The sequence below is a fragment of the Alexandromys fortis genome, unplaced genomic scaffold (genome assembly GCF_014885135.2).
Source record: "Alexandromys fortis isolate MF-2015 unplaced genomic scaffold, M_Fortis_MF-2015_v1.1 scaffold_180, whole genome shotgun sequence".
NCBI lineage: Eukaryota > Metazoa > Chordata > Mammalia > Rodentia > Cricetidae > Alexandromys > Alexandromys fortis.
The window spans coordinates 636,705-656,654 of NW_026068143.1; the positions used below are offsets into that span (position 1 = coordinate 636,705).

Genomic DNA, 19,950 nt, shown 5'->3' on the forward strand with positions numbered 1-19,950 from the left:
CCACCCCCTCCCGCTCTGCCAGGTCGAGCGACAGCTGGCCTATTCCTCTTTCCTCCAAAGTTTCTTTTAGGCACAGGAAGGACTCACCTACATCTCTCCATAACACCTCTAAACATTCCATTTCTAGGTCTCCGGGAGTCCCGCGTAAATCTTCTTCCAGGCCACCTAACTGTTCTCCTTCTAGGTCCCCAAGAAAGTCCCGTTCCAGATGTACAAGTCCCTCTGACTCAGCTTCTCCCCATTTTTCCCGCAGCAGATCGCACAGGCAGCTGGAAGCTTCTCCCCATTCTCCCCACCGCAGTTCACACAGGCAGCCGGAAGCTTCTTCGGACTCTTCCCACCACAGGTCACACAGGCAGCCTTCTTTGGACTCTTCCCCATCCCCCTCACACCCTCCCCCTTCCCCTCGATCTTCCAAAGCCCCTCTGGGCTTCCCTTCCACCCGCTGCCTTGCACCTTCTTTCACACCTCTGCTCACGCGCTCGCCGTACCACCGCGGAGTCTCGTGTGGGACACCCAAAATCCCGCCATTGCTAATCACCATTCCCCCATTGTTATTCAGTTAAACAAACCCACCAAATATATCACTCAAGCTCAGTACCTCCTTTCTTCCCAAAGCCTCAGAGGACTAAAACCCATAATTTCTGATTTTTTGAGGAAAGAGCTGCTCCGCCCCACCTCTTCTCCCTTTAACACCCCTATACTGGCTGTCAAAAATTCTAATGGGACTTATCGTTTGGTTCAGGACCTCCGGCTCATTAATTCTGCTGTTGTTCCTTTACACCCAGTCCCCTCACCCTTCTGCCTAACATCCCTTCAGGAACCTCCCACTTCTCAGTTTTAGACCTCAAGGATGCCTTTTTCTCTATTCCTCTCAGCCCTCAATTTCAAAACATCTTTGCCTTCACCTGGACAGATCTAGATACTAATTTCTCCACACAACTAACCTGGACCGTTCTCCCTCAGGGATTCCGGGACAGCCCACACCTCTTTGGCCAGGCTCTGGCCTCTGATCTGCTCTCACTGTCCCTCCTTAATTCAAAACTTGTACTCTATGTCAACGACATCCTGCTGTGTAGCCCATCTTTGGAGACCAGCAGGACTGATACTGCTGCCTTATTAAATTTCTTATCCAAAAAGGGCTATAGAGTCTCATTTTCTAAGGCTCAATTGTACACCACTCAGGTAATGTATTTGGGATTTACCATAACCCCAAGCCAAAAGCCCATCACTTTGGACAGGAAAAAACTAATTCAATCTCTTACAGTTCCTTCCACCAAAGAAGAGGTTTTATCATTCCTGGGAGTGGCTAGTTTCCTGTGTTCCTGGATCCCCACATTCTCCCTCCTCGCCCACCCCCTATATGAAGCAGCTCTCGGCTCTCTGCATGAGCCCCTTTTTCACCCCATCACCAAACCTTTCCAGAGACTCCAACAGGCCCAAGCCCCAGCCCCAGCTCTCCATCTCCAAGATTTAACCCTCCCCTTTTCTCTTTAAGTAGCAGAAAAGAAGGGATATGCTCTGAGGGTCTTAGGTCATCAACTGGGACCCTCCTTCACACCTGTAGCTTACCTGTCAAAGAAGATGGACCTCACCACTCGGGGCTGAGTACCCTGCATACGTGCTTTGATGGCTGCTGAACTTTTTATTCAGAAATAACCGGACCGACAAAGCAGCTAAGACAGCAGCACTCCAGAGCCCAGGTCTGCCTCAGCTACCTCAGGGAGTACTTACAGCACAGCCCACAGCCTTACAGACATCTCCTGACACCCAACAGATCTTTTCTTACCTTCACCAGCTTTTTCATCCCAATGAAAAAGCTCTACTTCATTTTGTAAAAACACATATCAAACCCACACCTGAGGATATCAGGTTCCTAAAAGCTACCATGGCCTCCTGTCAGATCTGCCAGAAGTCAGATCCCAGGACTAAATACCGCAGCTCTCCTTTCCCTACTCAGGGGCTCCCTTCCAGGAACTAACTGGCAGCTGGATTTTACTCATATGCCCACAGTCAGGAAAATTAAATATCTCCTGGTTTTGGTGGATACAATGTCTGGGTGGGTCGAAGCCTTCCCCACCTCTAATAAGAGAGTCTCTGATGTTCTTCTGAGAGACATCATTCCCTGGTTTGGACTTCCAACTTCTCTTCAGTCAGATAACGGCCCAGAGTTTACTTCCCAGATTTCTCAAAATCTGTCTAGGGCACTTGGAATCCCCTGGAATTTCCACATACCGTACCACCCTCAGTCTTCAGGTAAGGTAGAATGGACTAACCACTCTGTAAAGGAAGCCCTCGTTAAAATGTCACAGGAACTCTACCTCGACTGGGTAAGGCTTCTGCCTCTGGCTCTTCTCAGGCTTCGGGCTCTCCCGAAGGGCCCCCTTTTCATTTCACCCTTCGAACTCATGTATGGGCGGCCGGTTTTAACTCCCGGCCTCTCATCGGGAACCTTTCCCCTTCCTGATCACCTGCTCACCCCCCTCCTTTTCCACCTACGCTCACTACTGTGGGAGTTCACAGATCATTCACTACCTCAACCATGTGCTAACACATGTCCACCGCTGGTTAAAATAGGAGATAAGGTATTATTCTCACCTCCAGGCCAATGTCCCTCACCCCGTTCCCCTAAATGGCAGGGTCCCCTCAGAGTAATTCTTCTAACTCCCACAGCTGCCAAACTTGAGGGAATTTCTCACTGGATTCACCTGTTACATCTTAAACCATTCACCTCCATGGCTTAAGACAATCCTCCATATACAGTAACTCAGACAGGACCTTGTTCTCTTAAGTTCCAAAGGACACCAGGTTCAGCCCCCTCTACTCCAGTCTAAGGGAAACAGTGGTCCCATCCTTCACTTAATCCTCCTGTGTTAACACACCCTCCCTACTTTAAATTCCTAAATAACCAACCAGCTGTCATTACAGAAATCATCATCGAACATGGAGCCAAAGTTTCAGGTGGTAAGCAAATTCTTAACAAAGTTCCTTGACATAACAGGTTTGTCACTGACTGCAGCAGTGTCTCCTAAAATGTTAAGGAATACATGATTAAAATCTATTTCTTTTGAGACTTTTTTTTTTTAAGCTCCAAGACGCCAGCCCAAACCACCTGAACGAAGCAGACACAAACGGATCATTAACGGAATAAGTACCATTCAATTAATGGAATAAGTACCATTTAATTTTTTTTATCATTCTTAACCCCAGACCTCCTAAAGTCCCCCCCACCCAAATCTCCCCTTCAATTTCCCAAACCCTCTCTCCCGTTTAATTTTTTCTTTCTCTCTACTAATGCGACTTTTGTTTTCCAGCATCTTAATGATGACCCAGCTACTCAAGAGCCAGACAGATGCAATTTCCAGACAGATACAATTTCTTCAATCAGCCACCTCAAAACATCAGCGGACAGGACATAATCAACAGGACATCATCAGGACAATCAGACAATCCCCAGATCCCTCGATGCCCAAAGCCAGCAGGAAGCAATCATGAGATACCAGGCTACGCCCCCATTCCCTACCTGTTAAGACCCTCAATCCCCCCCAATTTTTTTTTAATAAAACCCAAAGGGTGAATTGTTGTTCCTTTTGGAGATGAAAAGTTCGCAAATGTGCAGAAGGATCACTGGACTACAATTCCCAGAAGCAGCGGAGGATACAGAATCCCACCAAACTACAATTCCCACGACAAAAAGCCACACATGCGCAGGACATTTTTTCCCAGATGCACCTGGATCCCCTTAAAAACGGGGAATGCCATAACTCGCCCCTTTTCGTTTCTTCACCCCCGTCCCTCACCTGTCATCACTCCCCCATTAAAGTTTACCCATGTGGGACCACCGTGTGCCTCATGTTTCCTTTCCAACCCCACAGAAAAAAGAATAACACACATAATTTAAAAATCTAAAAGAAACGAACAGTTGTCTTGATAGCAGATAAGCAATCTAAATGATTTATAAACCCTGAGAAAATAGAAGCAGTCATTAAAATTCTCCCAAACAAACAAACAAACCAGGGTCAGTCAATATTATGCAAAAATACTCAAAAAATTACTTGCAAAACAAATTCAAAAACACATCAAAAAAGATCAAAAACCATAATCAAGTAGGCTTCATCTAAGAGATGTGGGGAAGTTTCAACATATGGAAATTAGTCAATATAATCCACCATATAAACAAACTGAAAAAATGAAATTACATAATCATCTCCTTAGATTCTGAAAAAGCCTTTGACAAAACCCATTTCCCCTTCATGATAAAATACTTGTCAGGGTCAGGGATATAACACAAATATTTAAACACAATAAAGACAATATATACTAAAACTATAGTCAACATCAAATTACATGAGAGAAATGCAAAACAATTCTAAACACAGAATCAAGACAAGGTTGTCTACTCTCTCCATATCTATTCTATATAGTACTTAAAGTTCTAGCTAGCAATAAGTCAACTAATGATCAAGGGAATTTAAACTGGAAGGGAAGAAGTCAAAGTATCTCTATTCATAGATGATAGGATAGTATATATAAGCAACCCCCTCCCCCCAAAAAAAATCTATCGGTGAACTCTTCCAGCTGTTCTGTGGCTTCATACAAGATAAACTCTGAAAAATCAGTAGCCTTTCCATATACAAATGACAAAAAGGCTGAGAGAGAAACCAGAGAAATAAATCATTAGCCTCCTATATGTAAATGACAAAAGGGCTGAGAAGAAATCAGGGAAATAGCACCCTTCACCATAACCAGAAATAATACAAAATATCTTATGATATCTCTAACCAATCAAGTGAAAGACTTGTATGACAAAAATTTCAAGTCTTTGATGAAAAAAATAGGAGAATATGGGCAGGTACAAGAGACAGTCACCTCTATTCCCATCATTAAGACTTCAAGAAAACCCAAAGTTTCCCACACCATGTATGCAGAGGATCTATTGCAGACACATGAAGGCTCCATGAATGCTTCTTCAGTCTCTAAGAGCCCCTATGACCCCTACTTACTTGATTTTCTGAACTGTGTTCTCCTGATATCCTCAACCCACCTGTCTTCTACAGTCATTTTTTTTTTTTCCATTTTTTCTGTGTGGTTCCCTGAGCTCTGGTATGGGTCTCTATATCTGCAGTAGCATTCCCATAGTAAAAATGGAGCATGGTGGAGACATGATAGAAACCTAGTACCAAAGTGTAATGGATACTCCTCTGAATCAATGAGGGTGACCTTATCTAACACTCCTGTCAGTGTAGGGGGGATATGGAGCCTGAAGTGACCATCTCCTGGAACCAGGTAAGACTTCCAGTGAGGGATTAGAACACCAACTCAGCCACAAAAAAAACTTCAACCTACTATTTATCCTGTCTACAAGATGTACTGTGGTGCAAAAATTGTGGGAGTGGCCAACCAATGACTGGTACAGCCAGAGACCCATATCAGGAGAGGGAATGCACTCTTGACACTAACTGGAGGGCAAGAAACCAGAGTCTGCATAGCCCAGAGACCTATGATAGAATCAAACACAACTGGAAAAAAATGTCAATGAAATAATTTCTAAAGTTTTTATGCTATACTCAGACTGGTGCCTAGCTCAATTTCAGAGAGGCTTCATATAACAACTGATGGAAACAGATGCAGAGACTCACAACCAAATATTAGGTGGAGGTTGGACAACTCTTTGTACGAATGGAAAAATGGATGTATGAGCCAGAGGAGTCAAGGATATCACAAGAAAGTAGACATCAACTAACCTAGGTTTATAGAGACTCACAGAGACTGAACTGACTAACAGGAAATCTGCAAGGAAGTGACATAAGCCCTCTGCATTCGTAACAGTTGTGAAGCTTTGTCTTTTGGGACTCCTAACAGTGAGAGTAGGGGCTGTTTCTGACACTTTTGGCAGCTTTTGGTACCCTTTTCCTCATACTGGGCTTCCTTGTCCAGACTTAATAGGAGGGAAGCTACCTAGTTTTACTGCGGCTTGATATGCCATATTTGGTTATTCTCCCTGGGAGGCTTATTCTTTTTGGAAGGGAAACCAAGGAGGAAGCAGAAGAGAGGTGGCATGGAGGGACTGGGAGAAAGGGGAAACTGTAGTAAGGTGAATAATAATAATAATAATAATAATAATAATAATAGTATTCTCAGTACAAAAGAATACGAACTTTATGCTCACATCTAATAAAATATTCTTAGTCTATATAAATAACTATATTATAAATTATTCAAGTAATACGTTTTCATGAAAAACATTAGTAAAAATTATTATGCACTTATCATTCCCACAGAAGGGCAAAGATAACTTTAAACACTTATTTTGTCCTCAATATTTTTTCTCAATAAGATATATTTTGATGTTATGAAGTTGCAAAAGTAGCTAAGAGCATTATTGTGCATTATGATTCTACAAAATCCTGCCCAATGCAGACAGATAAATCTATGTGATATTTATCATGCTTAATCCACTTCAAATATATGATATTGATTTTACTATACATTTCTCAATGCAGAAATAAGTTTTGAACAGAATAGCAACAAAAATGATCTTTCAAATAATTTTTTAAACTTGCCTTTTCTTCACATTCATTTTGCAAGTGTTCTTTCATGATAATTTATGAAAGCATAGACTCACCTTTTAGGCTTACAATACAGTAGGTGATGATAGCTTCATGGAACTGCTGATTTGCCTTAACATGAAGTGAAAAGCTGAAAATAAAATAGTAGACTTCCATTATCATATGTTTTAAAAACATGACCCTCTTATGAAAGATATGCCAAAATCTGAAATTGATATTATCTCTATTTATCTACTGTCTTTCTGTCTATCTATCTATCTATCTATCTATCTATCTATCTATCTATCTATCTATCTATCTATCTATCTTATGTGTATATATGTGTATATATATATATGTATACATGTCTATATATAAATTTGTATATATATGTGCATGTGTGTGTGTTTATTTCATGATATTTGACAAATTTAGGTGAAAATGTCTCCACATAATGCTATTGACATAAAAATATATAAGAATTTCCTTTGAACATAACAAAAATGAATGAGTCTGCTGTTTTTTCTTTTGTAGAAAACAACAGATAATCTCACATAATATAATAAAATGTTACCATGTGGCAAAAATCAAAAACTAATATAGACTTCTTCCTAGGTAGAAGTCACATTGTATAACAAATGATGTATTTATTTGCAAATTCTTCACCAATTTGAAAATTTATTTAGTTTTTATTCAAATACGTAAAATGATACTATCATTTGGTATTCAATATTAAGTTTTGGCATTGTGAAAAAATGAGATGCTCCACAATCTCCCTCAGGAAATTAGGAAAGTATTATAGAACCCGATGGTGAGATAACTTAATATTAACACTATCAAAAAGTTGAATATTGAACAGATATTTTCATTATAGTTTTAACATAAATAAATTTGGTTAAATTAAAAAACAGAACGTCTCTCAACTGAATTTGAAATTTTCCAACCAATATAATCCTGATTATATATACAAACTCTCCTGTGTGCACATTTATTTATAGGTGTATAAGTCATTTCTTTGTAAATGGTGAAATTAATGATCACATATGTTCAAAGTATCTTTAAAGCACTGTATAACCTGGTACAAAGTTACTTACAACACTTTGATAAATTCTTAATAATATATTATTTATTTTTATACATTAAATATTTACATGTAAATTACATTAAATACATTGCATTGTGCTAAAGATCCATGACTAAATATTACTGTAATCAAATTAATATCCATGATACCAGGAAATGGAGAAATTACAAAAATGAATTTTTGTGATGTGGCACATAAAATAACCTAACAAAAATTTGAACATGAGTACATGATATTAGTTCATGCTACAATAATAAAGATATAATATATTCATATGCAGAAGAATTCTACATAATAAAATGGTAAAATATTAGTGAAAGTAATGCTAGTATGAATAATATTTATACATATAATAATATTTATTCATATAATAATATGATCAGGATAAGGAATAAAATATGTATAACAAGGGAAGTTAATATTTATGACAGCAAAACTGCTCAAAAGATGAAGGTACATATATAAAGTACATGTAAAAAAATTAAATTTAAAGAAGAAAATATATGACCTGTTATGGATAATTTATGAGATTATTCAGATCTGAGATGATTTCCACACTTTATAGGTGACTTACCAAGCTAATTTTGAATTCTGAGGAAATTAATTTTTACCATGAATAAGACTATCTAAAGTAGACACATGCTCTGAATACTAGGATTGAATGAATCTCATAAATTAATTACAAGTGTTTCACTATAATTCAAAAAAATTGAAAACATATACAAGAAAAATCAATTAAAAGATGTTATGGAGTAAAATTTATGGAAATAATAAAATATTAACATTCAAGGTATGTTGACAGAAATTAAAAGATATATGCAAATGTACTCTTTAACCAAACAAAATAAAAAATGATAAAAGGAAGATTAAAATAAATTGTTATCATGCTGTATATTAGAATATTGAAAATAAGGAAACCAATATTTGTAGAATGTTCTATGAGAATAGTCATTCAAGTATAAATTGAAATACACAAAGAAACCATAAATTCTAATAAAAAAGTGAAAATCTACTTGGTGGTGGAATATCTGTTCATTTATGGTAGACTGGAAATACTGAGTCTAACATGCTTGACAGGACAATTGAGGACTAAGAGTAATCTGGCTTTACAGTAGAGTCTGACAAATATACACACATATAGTACTAAGGTTGACCTAGATTAATACTGAATACAAACAGAAACTCAAGAATATAAAATTATGAGAAAATAAATGTCAAGGACATTAAAGAAAGTCTGTTCATATGAAAATAACTAGCAAAAATTATTTTGAAAAATATTATGACATCACAATGAAAAATAACATTAAGATAGCTGTCACATTCCCAAGTAACTCCAGTGGTTTTCATTTAAGAAAATAAATCTTAAAAGAATCAGAAAATAATCTATTCTCCTAACTGGCTATTAAATATATTGTCAGAGAAATGATAAGGACAGAGTAATTAAGAAAGAGTAATAATAATAAATTTAGAAGAAGGCATGAAAGACTACTGAAAAACATACCAAACAATTACAATAAATTATATAAAAAAACTACACTCAGAAGACATAAACTAAACAGTTGCCTCAAACCTCTGTATAATCTACTAGAATCCTTAAAAGTAAAAAGAAAAAAAGTACAAAAATATTAAAATATATCTGACCTGGAAAGGATAAACTACCAGACTGCACTGTTTGGCATTACTGATTGTGCATGAAGGCTCCTATGACAATAGAATTTTGAGAGAGATGACCTCACAAGGAGTAGACCAACTAAGATGGCTGAATGTTACCAATGCCCAAAAGGGACAAATCAATGTTAAAAATATTTAAAAGCAATAGACTGATATAAATTAAAAGACAAAAGAGAAAAGATATTCACATATTAAAATGCAGTACTTTTTGAACAAAGGATTCAAAATAATTTAACAAAATACACAATGACAAGTACATGTGAGTAAATGTTAAAAAGTAACTATTATAAATATATCCATTAACTTTTTTTGAATTTCTAAAAAAATGCTTAGGCAATTATACTACTGCATATTGGAATAAAAATAAAGGAAATGTGAGAATATATAACCATAAACACAGTATTTACTTTTTAAAATACGTGGCAAAATTCCTCAAGGAATACACAGTCTTTTAGTGTTTCATAACAAATATGATAATATAAATTTAAAATTCTTAACCACTGTTATCTCAATCAACACTATATTCCATGATTAGAAATTAAAGAAAAGATATTAGCTTAATATATGTGCACATAAGCACAAACATGATACTAAACAAAATAGGACAAAAAAAATCTTATGTTGGTTTAAGTCTTCATAACTTCAAAATTGATTTTGCTGGTATTTATAACTATCTTCCTCTAAAACCAATTCTGTATCCCCCTCAACCCTCACCATGAACTTCTGTGGGTTTTTGTACTTTGGGGGGATTAAAACATACCTAATGTGGGATTCCACTCTTCATGCTTTGATTACCATTAATGAATAAATAAAACTAGACTGGCCTGATAGGGTAGAACAGAGCTAGGTGGGCAAAACTAAACTGAATGCCGAGAAAAAGAAGGCAGAGTCAGACAGAAGCCATAGAGCCGCTACCAGAGACAGACACACTGAAACTTTATTGGCAGGCCACAACATCTTGGTGGCATGCAGATTAATGAAGATTGGTTAAATTAAGTTGCATGAGTTAGCAAATAAGTAGCTAGAGCTAATAGGTCAAGTAGTGATTTAAATAATATAGCTTCTTTTTTTATTATTTTTTGGGTCTGAAGTGCCAGGCAGCTGAAAAATAAATAAGTGGCCTCCTACAACCAACTGGTGCTCCAACATAGTTGACTATATCCATATTAAACCTGAGAATGATGGAGGAAGGTCATTGGTTAATGAAAATAAAGAAACTGCTTGGCCCTCATAGGTTAAAACATAGGTGGGAGGAGTAAACAGAACAGAATGCTGGGAGGAAGAGGAAGTGAGCTCAGAGGCCATGCTCCCCTCTCCCGGGTAGATGCACGCGATGTAGCTCTGACCCAGGATGGACTTAGGCTAGAATCTTTCCGGTAAGCGCACATTGGGGTGCTTACACACATTATTAGAAATGGGCTAGTCCAGGTGCAAGAATTAGCCTAGAAGAGGCTAGATAGAAATGGGCCAAGCAGTGTTTAAAAGAATACAGTTTGTGTGTTGTTATTTCAGGGCATAAGCTAACCAGGTGGACAGGACCCGGGCTGTGGGAAGAGGCCCGCAGCTCCCACAACAGAATGGCTGCCCAACGTGTGGACAACTGAATCCACAGAAAGCCTGAGAAAGCTTGGGAAAGAATAAAGCATGTTTTCTTGGTAGCAGCAATTTCTCAGGTCTGCTCTGCTTTCTAGAGGCAAGCAAGCACTCTCATCTAAGAGAGGCTTCCTGACTCAGCTTTAGCTGCAAAATCCTGCAGCTCTTTTAAGACGTCCTGCCACAAAACATTTCAACAGTGTTGATGAAAAGCTGAACACATGCTTTTCATTTTTCAGGGATAGCAGAAAAAAGCTGCGCCATTTAAAAATGCTGGCTTTCTGGGCTGTCCTGCCAGGGCAAACTCTGACTGTTTGAGGCAGGAGGGCCAGCTACAGAGAGAGGACTTGAGTGTTTTCTGTTGACATACTGTTGAAGCTTGTTTCCTGGCAAGGACCTTGAAACTCCACAGAGTTGTGGTGATAAACATGGCTACAGCCACTGGTACCTCTGCCATGAGGCTTGAAAGCTAAGGAATGGTCTAGATCTAGCCATCAAAGCCACGGCTTTAGTCCTACTGATATTGCTTGGTAAATTAAAGACTCATGTCATCAGAAAAACAGAGAGAGATACAGTAAAGAGAGCATCAAAAACAAAGAAAACTTTTAAATGATTTACAGTGTGTTAAAAATATATGCAGGCTAAAAGTTAAAGTTCTTAAAGTAACAAACAAACAAAAAAAAAGGTAGAAAGAGAGTAGTTGGGTGTGGTAGTACACACCTTTAATCCCAACCTTTGGGAGGCAGAGGGAGATTGACCTCTGTGACTTCAAGGTATGGTAGCACTTGCCTTTAATCCCAATGCCTGGGAGGCAGAGACAGGCAGATCTCTGAGAGTTCAAGGACAGCCTAGCCTACAGAGTTATTCCAGGACAAAGATATACAGAAAACCTGTCTCAAAAAGCAAAAAGTTAAAAGTAAAAATAAACGAAATAGAGGTTAAAATAAAGCCACACAAAGATGGAAAATACACAGAAAATCTTGATACTGTATGCTATTATGTTCTCTTTGAATTGTTTGAATGCTGAGGAAGGAGCATGTCAGAAAGAAGCCATGGAACCACTGCAGGAGACAGACATGCTGAAACTTTGCTGGTAGGTCACAACCTCGAGGTGGTGCATGGGTTAATGGAGATGGGTTAAATTAAGACTTAAGAGTTAGCAAATAAGAAACTAGAGCTAATGGTCCACTAGTGATTTAAATAGTATAGTTTCTGTGTGACTTCATTAATAGGATATGGTAACACTATGGGATACTTAAAGAAAGTAGTGATTCTCAATCTACCTAATGTTGTTACCCTTTAAAACAGTTTTGAATGCTATGCTGACCCCCAACTACAAAACTATTTTTGCTGCAATTCTATAGATAGAATTTTGCAACTGCTATGATGTGTAATATAAATATTTGTGCTTTACAATGGCTGTAAGAAACCCCTGTGAAAGAACTATTCCTTAAACACTCTCCTTGTACTCCAGACAAAGACCTCCTTCCTCCATTGTGTTAAAACAATGGAGATTTTCCTGATAATATGAATCAATCATACCTCCTACCACTCTTATTCCTTTCTTAGCCTATTGACACTAAGCATCAGAAACTGAAAAACTCAAAGTCTTAGGTCTCAATTCAATGTACTATTTGTTGAATCTCTTGCTGATAAAACTCTGCCCCAATGGAACAAAAATTTCTAAACTAGTAAACCTAAGATCATGAGAATACAAAGTACATATTTAAGAGGGCCACTAGAAGTAAGAGTGAATGGAATTATTTCTTTTTCCATACAATTATTTCTGGAATTATGAATCCTGACTATGGAAGATATATATAATCTTAGAAATTTATATTATACACCGTCTTCTGAAATAGAATGCTCCATCCCTGCCAGCTACTCCCACCTATCACTATAATTTTGTCTTTAAAAGACAATGCCATTCCATTTTTTGATAAAGCCAGTTGCCCAATGATAGTGGATAATATTATCCTGGGTCCACTCCAAAACATTTTTTGGCCAGAAAGTATTTGCTTTGGTCAGACATAATGCTGTGTGGAATGACACAAAGATAGATAAGGCATTCTGTGAGCTCACAGATTTTAGCTAATTTTAACAAAAGCACTACATGGAGGAAGGGTAAATTCATAGGCAGGATAATTATCTATGCTGGTAATAACAATATATGGCCCTTTGTATTATGTATGTCATTGAATATAGTTAAACTAACACCAGGTCATTGACTGGTCATGCCACAGAATCATTCCATATTTAGAGCTCCATGGTGGTATCTGTCCCTGTAAGTTCAGAACTCAGCAGTGACCTTTGACAAGTCAGTCTTGGTAAGTGATCACCCATATCACTGATTCTGTGCATATCCTTCATCTTAGCCACCATGAGCACATTGTTCATGGGGCTACTTAAAATGACAGGAATAGATAAGAAAATAGGTTGATAACCCAGTGAATGGGTCACCTTACTTTTATCTTACCATATTTTACCTAGCAGAATTTCTCCTCTGCTAAAGTCACATTTTGATAAACATCCACATAAATGACAGGCATCTTTATGTGATTTGACTATTTGAAATGATCAGTCTATATACATTTTCTACAAATGTATTTCCAATTAATTTTCCAATCATATTCTTTCCATATCCTGATTGTGTAGCAATAGCATTGCCTTTATCTGAAGCATCATTATACAATTACAAATACAGAAATTTCTCCTTCCAGGCATAATGTATGACCAAATGAACTTCCCCAAGTTTGGTATACTATGACAATTTCTATTTATATGATGTTACAGCCATCAATACCTGGGAGGTACATACAAAACAATGTTCTCTTCCTAAGTCAACCAATTATAGGGTACACTCAATGAGTCTATAAGTACATGCTTGAGCACAGCCTGCATTATAAACATAAATAGGAAACAAGGATTTGAGCAACTCCTTCATGTAGCTTGGGTTGTGACATGAAGGGCTATTCATGACTGATAATAAACATAGATAGCTCTTACAATGTATAAAGGATTGCTACTGTGCACATATACCTTTATGTATTGGCTGGTCAGATAACACCTAGCTCATGATGGACAGCATGTGTCAAAGGGTAACTTTGTAGCTCAATATCAAATGCTCATCTTTTTCCAAGGTCCAACAGCGGGTAGAGTGCTACTTCTTAAATGAAAAATAATTTTCTTCAGATAGTAGTATAACCTCATTACAAAATTCCAAGTGTCTCTAAAGCGATTCACATAAAAAGACATGCCAGAGACACGAGACTGCTTCTCTATCTTCTGCTGACACCTACAAGAGAAAAGTGCCTGCTGGATCATATGGTCAAACAATAGAGTAGTCTTCGCATAACCCTTGGCCTGGTAATGATCTTTCTCCTATTCTGGCCACCATTCAAAACTCAAAATATTTCCATGTCATGTGGTTTATGTCCCAGAGTAACATACACACGTAAGAAATATATTACCTCCAGAATCAAATAAGACCTCAAATCATTGTTCTTTATTGGTGACAGAGGGGCCATAATCAATAAAGAAAGAAAAGGAATCCCTACATACATCATTCCTAGGGACTTTTAGAAAGTTCAATAAGTGCCGGGCAGTGGTGGCGCACGCCTGTAATCCCAGCACTTGGGAGGCAGAGGCAGGCGGATCTCTGTGAGTTTGAGACCAGCCTGGTCTACAAAGGGAGTTCCAGGACAGGCTCCAAAGCTACAGAGAAACCATGTCTCAAAAAAAAAGTTCAATAAGTATAAAGGACCTTGAATTTTGGTTGGAGTATTTCCCATCTTCTGATATGTTTCTATTTTACAAACAAGTCCAGAATGATTACAACCTCCTAACCATTTGAACCTCATGTCTCATGTCTTAAAGAAAACAACTGCCAGATGAACTGGCACATATAGGCCCTAGGAGATGTCCTAATCTACTTGTCAGGGCACCACATCTGGTACAATAACTATAGCTAAAGTGAATACTTGATTAAGATTTTGGTTGACAGTTGTCATTTTTTGTTATCTACCTCTCTTGTGCATAGGCCAATGGAATAATTAATAAGGTGTCATTTTCTGTTATGTACCTCTCTTTTGCATAGGCAAAAGGGATAATTAAATGAAAATGTGATGGGAACCAACATATTTTCATCTTTTAAGTACTTAGGGCTAGCACAAATTCCTCTGGGATGAACATGGCCTTTCTTATCAAGCAACCAGGCTACATACTGAGGCTACCAGATCTGGATCAGGGATGGCCTTGAAAACCAAACACCAAATAACTGTCCTTCTTTCAACTTTTATATTCTTTGGTTACAGCCTCAAACATTGACTATTGGAAAAAAAAAAAGATTTTCAACAGTTTTAAAGAGGAAGTAATTTATTTTAATCATGTGTAAAACTTCAAAGGTTGGATAAAAGCAAATAGAATCTTAATCTTAATAAATATAGATTTACTTAATTTAAAACTTCAAAGAAGGAAGCCTGCCCTATTGTCTGCGAGGTCCTCAGCCCAGGAACAATTCCTGCTTCTGCACTGAGGCTATCCACCCAGAGGGGTGAGTGTGCACCTGTCCAGTGGAAGGGAATGCAGCATACCTCCAGCTCCTGTTGCAGGGGGTTTTTGATCCACACTACCCGACCCTCTCCCCAAGTTCACCCTTTTGTCTGTGGGATCCTCAGACTTCCAGCAGTCCCTGTCCCTCTGCTGAGGAGAACCATCCAGCCTGATGAGTGGGTGCCACCCCGGGGCAGAGTGTATGGTCTGGGAAAGGAGCACAGGGCCCCTCCATCTCCTGCTGCAAGGGCTTCTTTATTCCACATGGCCCTGCTTCCCCTAAGCCTGCCCTATTGTTTGCAAGGTCCTTGGCCCAGAAACAGTTCCTGCTCCTGCATTGAGGTTATACACCCAGAGGGATGAGTGTGCAACTGCCCACCTGAAAGAAGTGCAGGGCTCCTTGAGCTCCTGCTGCAGGGGCTACTTTTTTCCACATGAACCTGCCCTCCCCCCAAGTTCGCCCTTTTGTCTGTGGGGTCCTTGGACTTCCAGAAGTCCCTGTCCCTGAGCTGAGGAGAACCAACTAGACTGGTGAGTGGGTGCAATCCTGGGGCGAGGCAGACCGTCTGGGAAAGGAGCACAGGGTCCATCCAGCTCCTACTGAAGGGGCTTCTTTGTTCCACATGACGCTACCTCTCCCAAGCCTGCCTATTGATGTAGGTGGCTCTTGATTCTATGTGTTGCTTTTATTGGTTAGTTAATAAAGAAACTGCTTGGCCTGATAGGTCAGAACATAGGTGGGTGGAGTAGACAGAACAGAATGTTAGGAAGAAGGGAAGTGAAGCAGTCACCATGATTCTTTGCCCCGAGATGGATGTAGGCTAGACTCTTTCCCAGTAAGCTACCACCTCATGGTGCTACACACATTAATAGAGATGGGTTAATCAAGATGTTAGAGTTAGTCAGAAAGAGGCTAGAACTAATGGGCCAGGCAGTGTTTAATATAGTTTCTGTGTAATTATTCTGGAGCTAAGCTAGCTGTGCAGCATCCAAACAGGACAAAAAGCAGGCCTGGCTGCCACTCCTTCTACAGAGTGGTCCCCAACGTGGTAACTAAATCCACTTAAAAACCTGAGAGAGCTTAATTTAAATGCAGAAAAAAGAGAGTTTAACACAGCTTTTTACTGTTTGCTAGGACATGCCATAGAGAGATTTCCTGTTCAACAATAGCAGCAAAAAAAAAAAAAAAAAAAGTTGCATAATTTTAAAATGTGGCTTCCTTGGTTGTGCCGCCAGTGTGAACTCCGGCCTTAAAGCATTTCGATGGCTTTTATGAGACTGGATGTTTGTATTCCTGCTCAGGATTTGGAAGAAAGTACTCTGAGACCATGCCAATGGCTCAGTGCCACCCGCCTGCACCTGGGCAGACTGTGGGATCAGGCTTAGGCAGATAGGAGAGCATGGCAGATTTCTGCTGCCATACAGAGAGATGTTTCCAGGCTATGCAGTGCTCTTTTGGTGCGGAAGGTTCTTCTGCTCCAACAGCCAATAGCCACTGAGATACCAGGGCGTGGTCTCTCTCCCTTTAAAAAAGCGGCTACTTCCCTTCTCGCTCTCTCTTACTTCCTGCACAGCTTCCGGCGACCAGATTCCCTTCCTTGTTGCACAGAGTGCTGTTGTCTGGGACGGTGATCTGTAAGTTTTTTTTTTCCCCTTTAAATAAATAACCATTCTTTTAATCATAATTCTAAACTGATGTGGCATTGTTTGTGACTTACGCCTTTGCCTTCATCTGGTGCTCAACATTTGGTTTTAGGACCCCTACTTCTCCCGCTGAGCTGCCTGCCGGCCTTTCGGCTTGGCGCTAGCCCTCCCTCCCTCAGCCGTGGCCTGTGCCTTGCAGCCTGTGCCTTGCGGTTGTGGCCTGTGCCTTGCGTGTCGAGCCAGCAGTTTAATATAAATTATCACACAGTGGCTTTTCTTGCTGCAGTTCTTTATATTTTCCCTATAGACACCGCAGATTGACTTCAAGTCCCCATGTACCCTATCATTGTCTCCCCACATGGATTTAAACTCCACAGGCCTGCATAGTCTCTGCGTGCTTGCTTTGCTCTTTTCTGAGTTGTTTTCAAATCTCCCTTGCAAGCTCAGCTCTTAAGTGTCGCGAACCAGAGCACGTGGTTGCCAGATGCCGAAAGCTGCAACCCCTTGGGGTGACTCTGTCACGTGGAGGCATACACGGCTTCCGGGTTACTCTTCTCTACCCCCGGATTCTGGATTTATGGTTCCGTGTACGGAATTGATTCACTTATATTTACTTTGTTGAGCAACTTGCATTTCCCAGTTTTTAACAAATACTAGGCAGACCTGAAACAGGACCCCATTTTCATCATGACTTGGCAACAGTGCCACGTGCTGGATAATAGGTAATATGGCGGTTTTCATTTCCAACACAAATTTTACTGTTTTGTTCGCTAATACAATGGGTTATATCATGCAAGGTTTATATGACTATGGGGATAACTTAATTTACTGGTTACTAGGTTTCAGTATTCTTTTGAATATTCTATCATTTAGGAAGAATATGGCACTCATAAGAACCATACAATCTTTACTAGAAACTCATGCAGGTCAGGAGATTCAGGATTCAAAAAAGACAATAATAAAAAGACATGAAATGATTGAAAGAATTATTGGAGCTGGTAAACAGAGGAAGAAGGCACAAGGACAGAATACAATGCCACCACCAGCTATTAGAACTGGCTTACCCAGGGTTTTAGTGACATACCCTATAATTTATTCTGACAAAGCGTCAAATTCTAAAGGCTCAAAGGGAGTCAGAGAAGCTAGATGGATGCCAAGAGCAATGAATGATCTAAAAGAAATTAAGCATGCTATTGTTAATTTTGGCTTCCACTCTGCATATGTTAAGGAAACGATAAGGATTTGGACTTCTAATGCTAGAGCTACCCCCCATGATTTACATCAGTTAGTGTCTGCAGTTTTAGATAAAGGACCTTCCTTGATGTTTGGAATCTATTTCAGAGAAGAATCCAAGCATATGGAACAGCAAGGAAGATCAAAAGGTGTGGAAATTTCCCAAGATCAAATTCTTGGTGAAGGAGAATATGCTGATCCACTGGTCCAAGCTCTTTATGACGATGAAGTACTGTGTCTATGTCACCAAGCAGCTTTAAATGCTTGGAATAGGATACAAGATCCAGCAAAAAGGGTTGAATCATATACCAGAATTAGGCAGGGACAGAGAGAACACTTTATTGACTTTTTGCAAAGATTAATTAAGGCTCTGGACATAGGGGTAACAGACCCAGAAGCTAGATGAATACTTCTTGAATCTCTAGCTTTTGGGAATGCAAACATAGAATACAAAAAGATCATTGGGCCTTTAAGGTCTAGATCAACACCTATGGATTCAGCATACGATGAATGTTGAGACGTTTAGCTATAATGATGAATCTTGGGTAGGAGAAGCAATTTCCAAAGCAATGAGGAGACATCAAACTGCCAGGTGATTTAATTGTGGTAAATTAGGACATCTGAAAAGGGATTGCAGGCAAAGAATTTCTAGGAATAATATCTCCTCTGGGAATGTCAAAAATAGGAGACCTAGGCCTTCAGGTATATGTAGGAGATGCAGTAAAGGCAGACATTGGTCCAACGAATGCAGGGCAAAAACAGACAGACAAGGCAACCCGATACCATCGGGAAACTCCCTGTGGGGCCTCTTGTAGGCACCCAACCAACAGTGTCCCAGTCATTCCCTGCCACAGTGGAGAACATGCCTCACCAAGAAAATTAAAAGCTCCAATTTCTGCTGTAAAAAGTAATACTGGTCTAAATGATGAATTACGTGTGGAGGATGAGTCAAAAAAAAAAAAAAAAACAGTAGGACAGAGGAAACGTATATTTTGGCAGACTTCTATTAACAATTAATGACCAAAGCTAAGAGTCTGTATAAATGGCACTTTTATTGAAGGCTTATTAGACACAGGTGCGGGTGTAAGTAACATTACTCCAGAATCTTGGCATCTGAATTGGCCTCTTTGAGAGGTAGATGTTCAGTTTTTGGGAATTGGAACCCTATCTCGTGTAAAACAAAGCACAAGATGGGTTGAATGCATAGGGCCAGAAGGGTGAATAGGAAGACTAAGGCCATATATAGCCAATCCTTTTCTTGTAACTGTATAGTGAAAAAAACAATCTTTCAAATCAATAACTATAAGAGGCCATCCTTTTGGTAACAGAGAAGGCAAAAGGAATTCCAGATTGTAGTGGGCCTATAGGTTGAATTACCTTGTTGACAGCTCTTAAATCTGTTACCATTCTCCATTTACCAGATTTCTTTTTTACAACAAACACAGGAGCATTCCAAGGGCTGGTTGATTCTTCAATATGGTGAGCATCTAGTTGCTCTTGCACCAGCTGTTCCAATGCCTGCAATTTATCTTCAGCTAGAGGCCACTGTTTGATCCATATTGGCTTCTCAGTTAGCCATTTTAAAGGTAGGGCTGTTGGTACCTCTAAAGGTTTGGTATTTGCTAT

At 39.2% G+C, this 19,950-nt stretch overlaps 1 protein-coding gene across 1 annotated transcript in view; it reads left to right on the plus strand.

The window, feature by feature from the left end:
- The window catches only part of LOC126491286 (atherin-like), a 293,010-nt gene that overhangs the window by 71,671 nt on the left and 201,389 nt on the right, over window positions 1-19,950 (plus strand). The window lies entirely within an intron of this gene.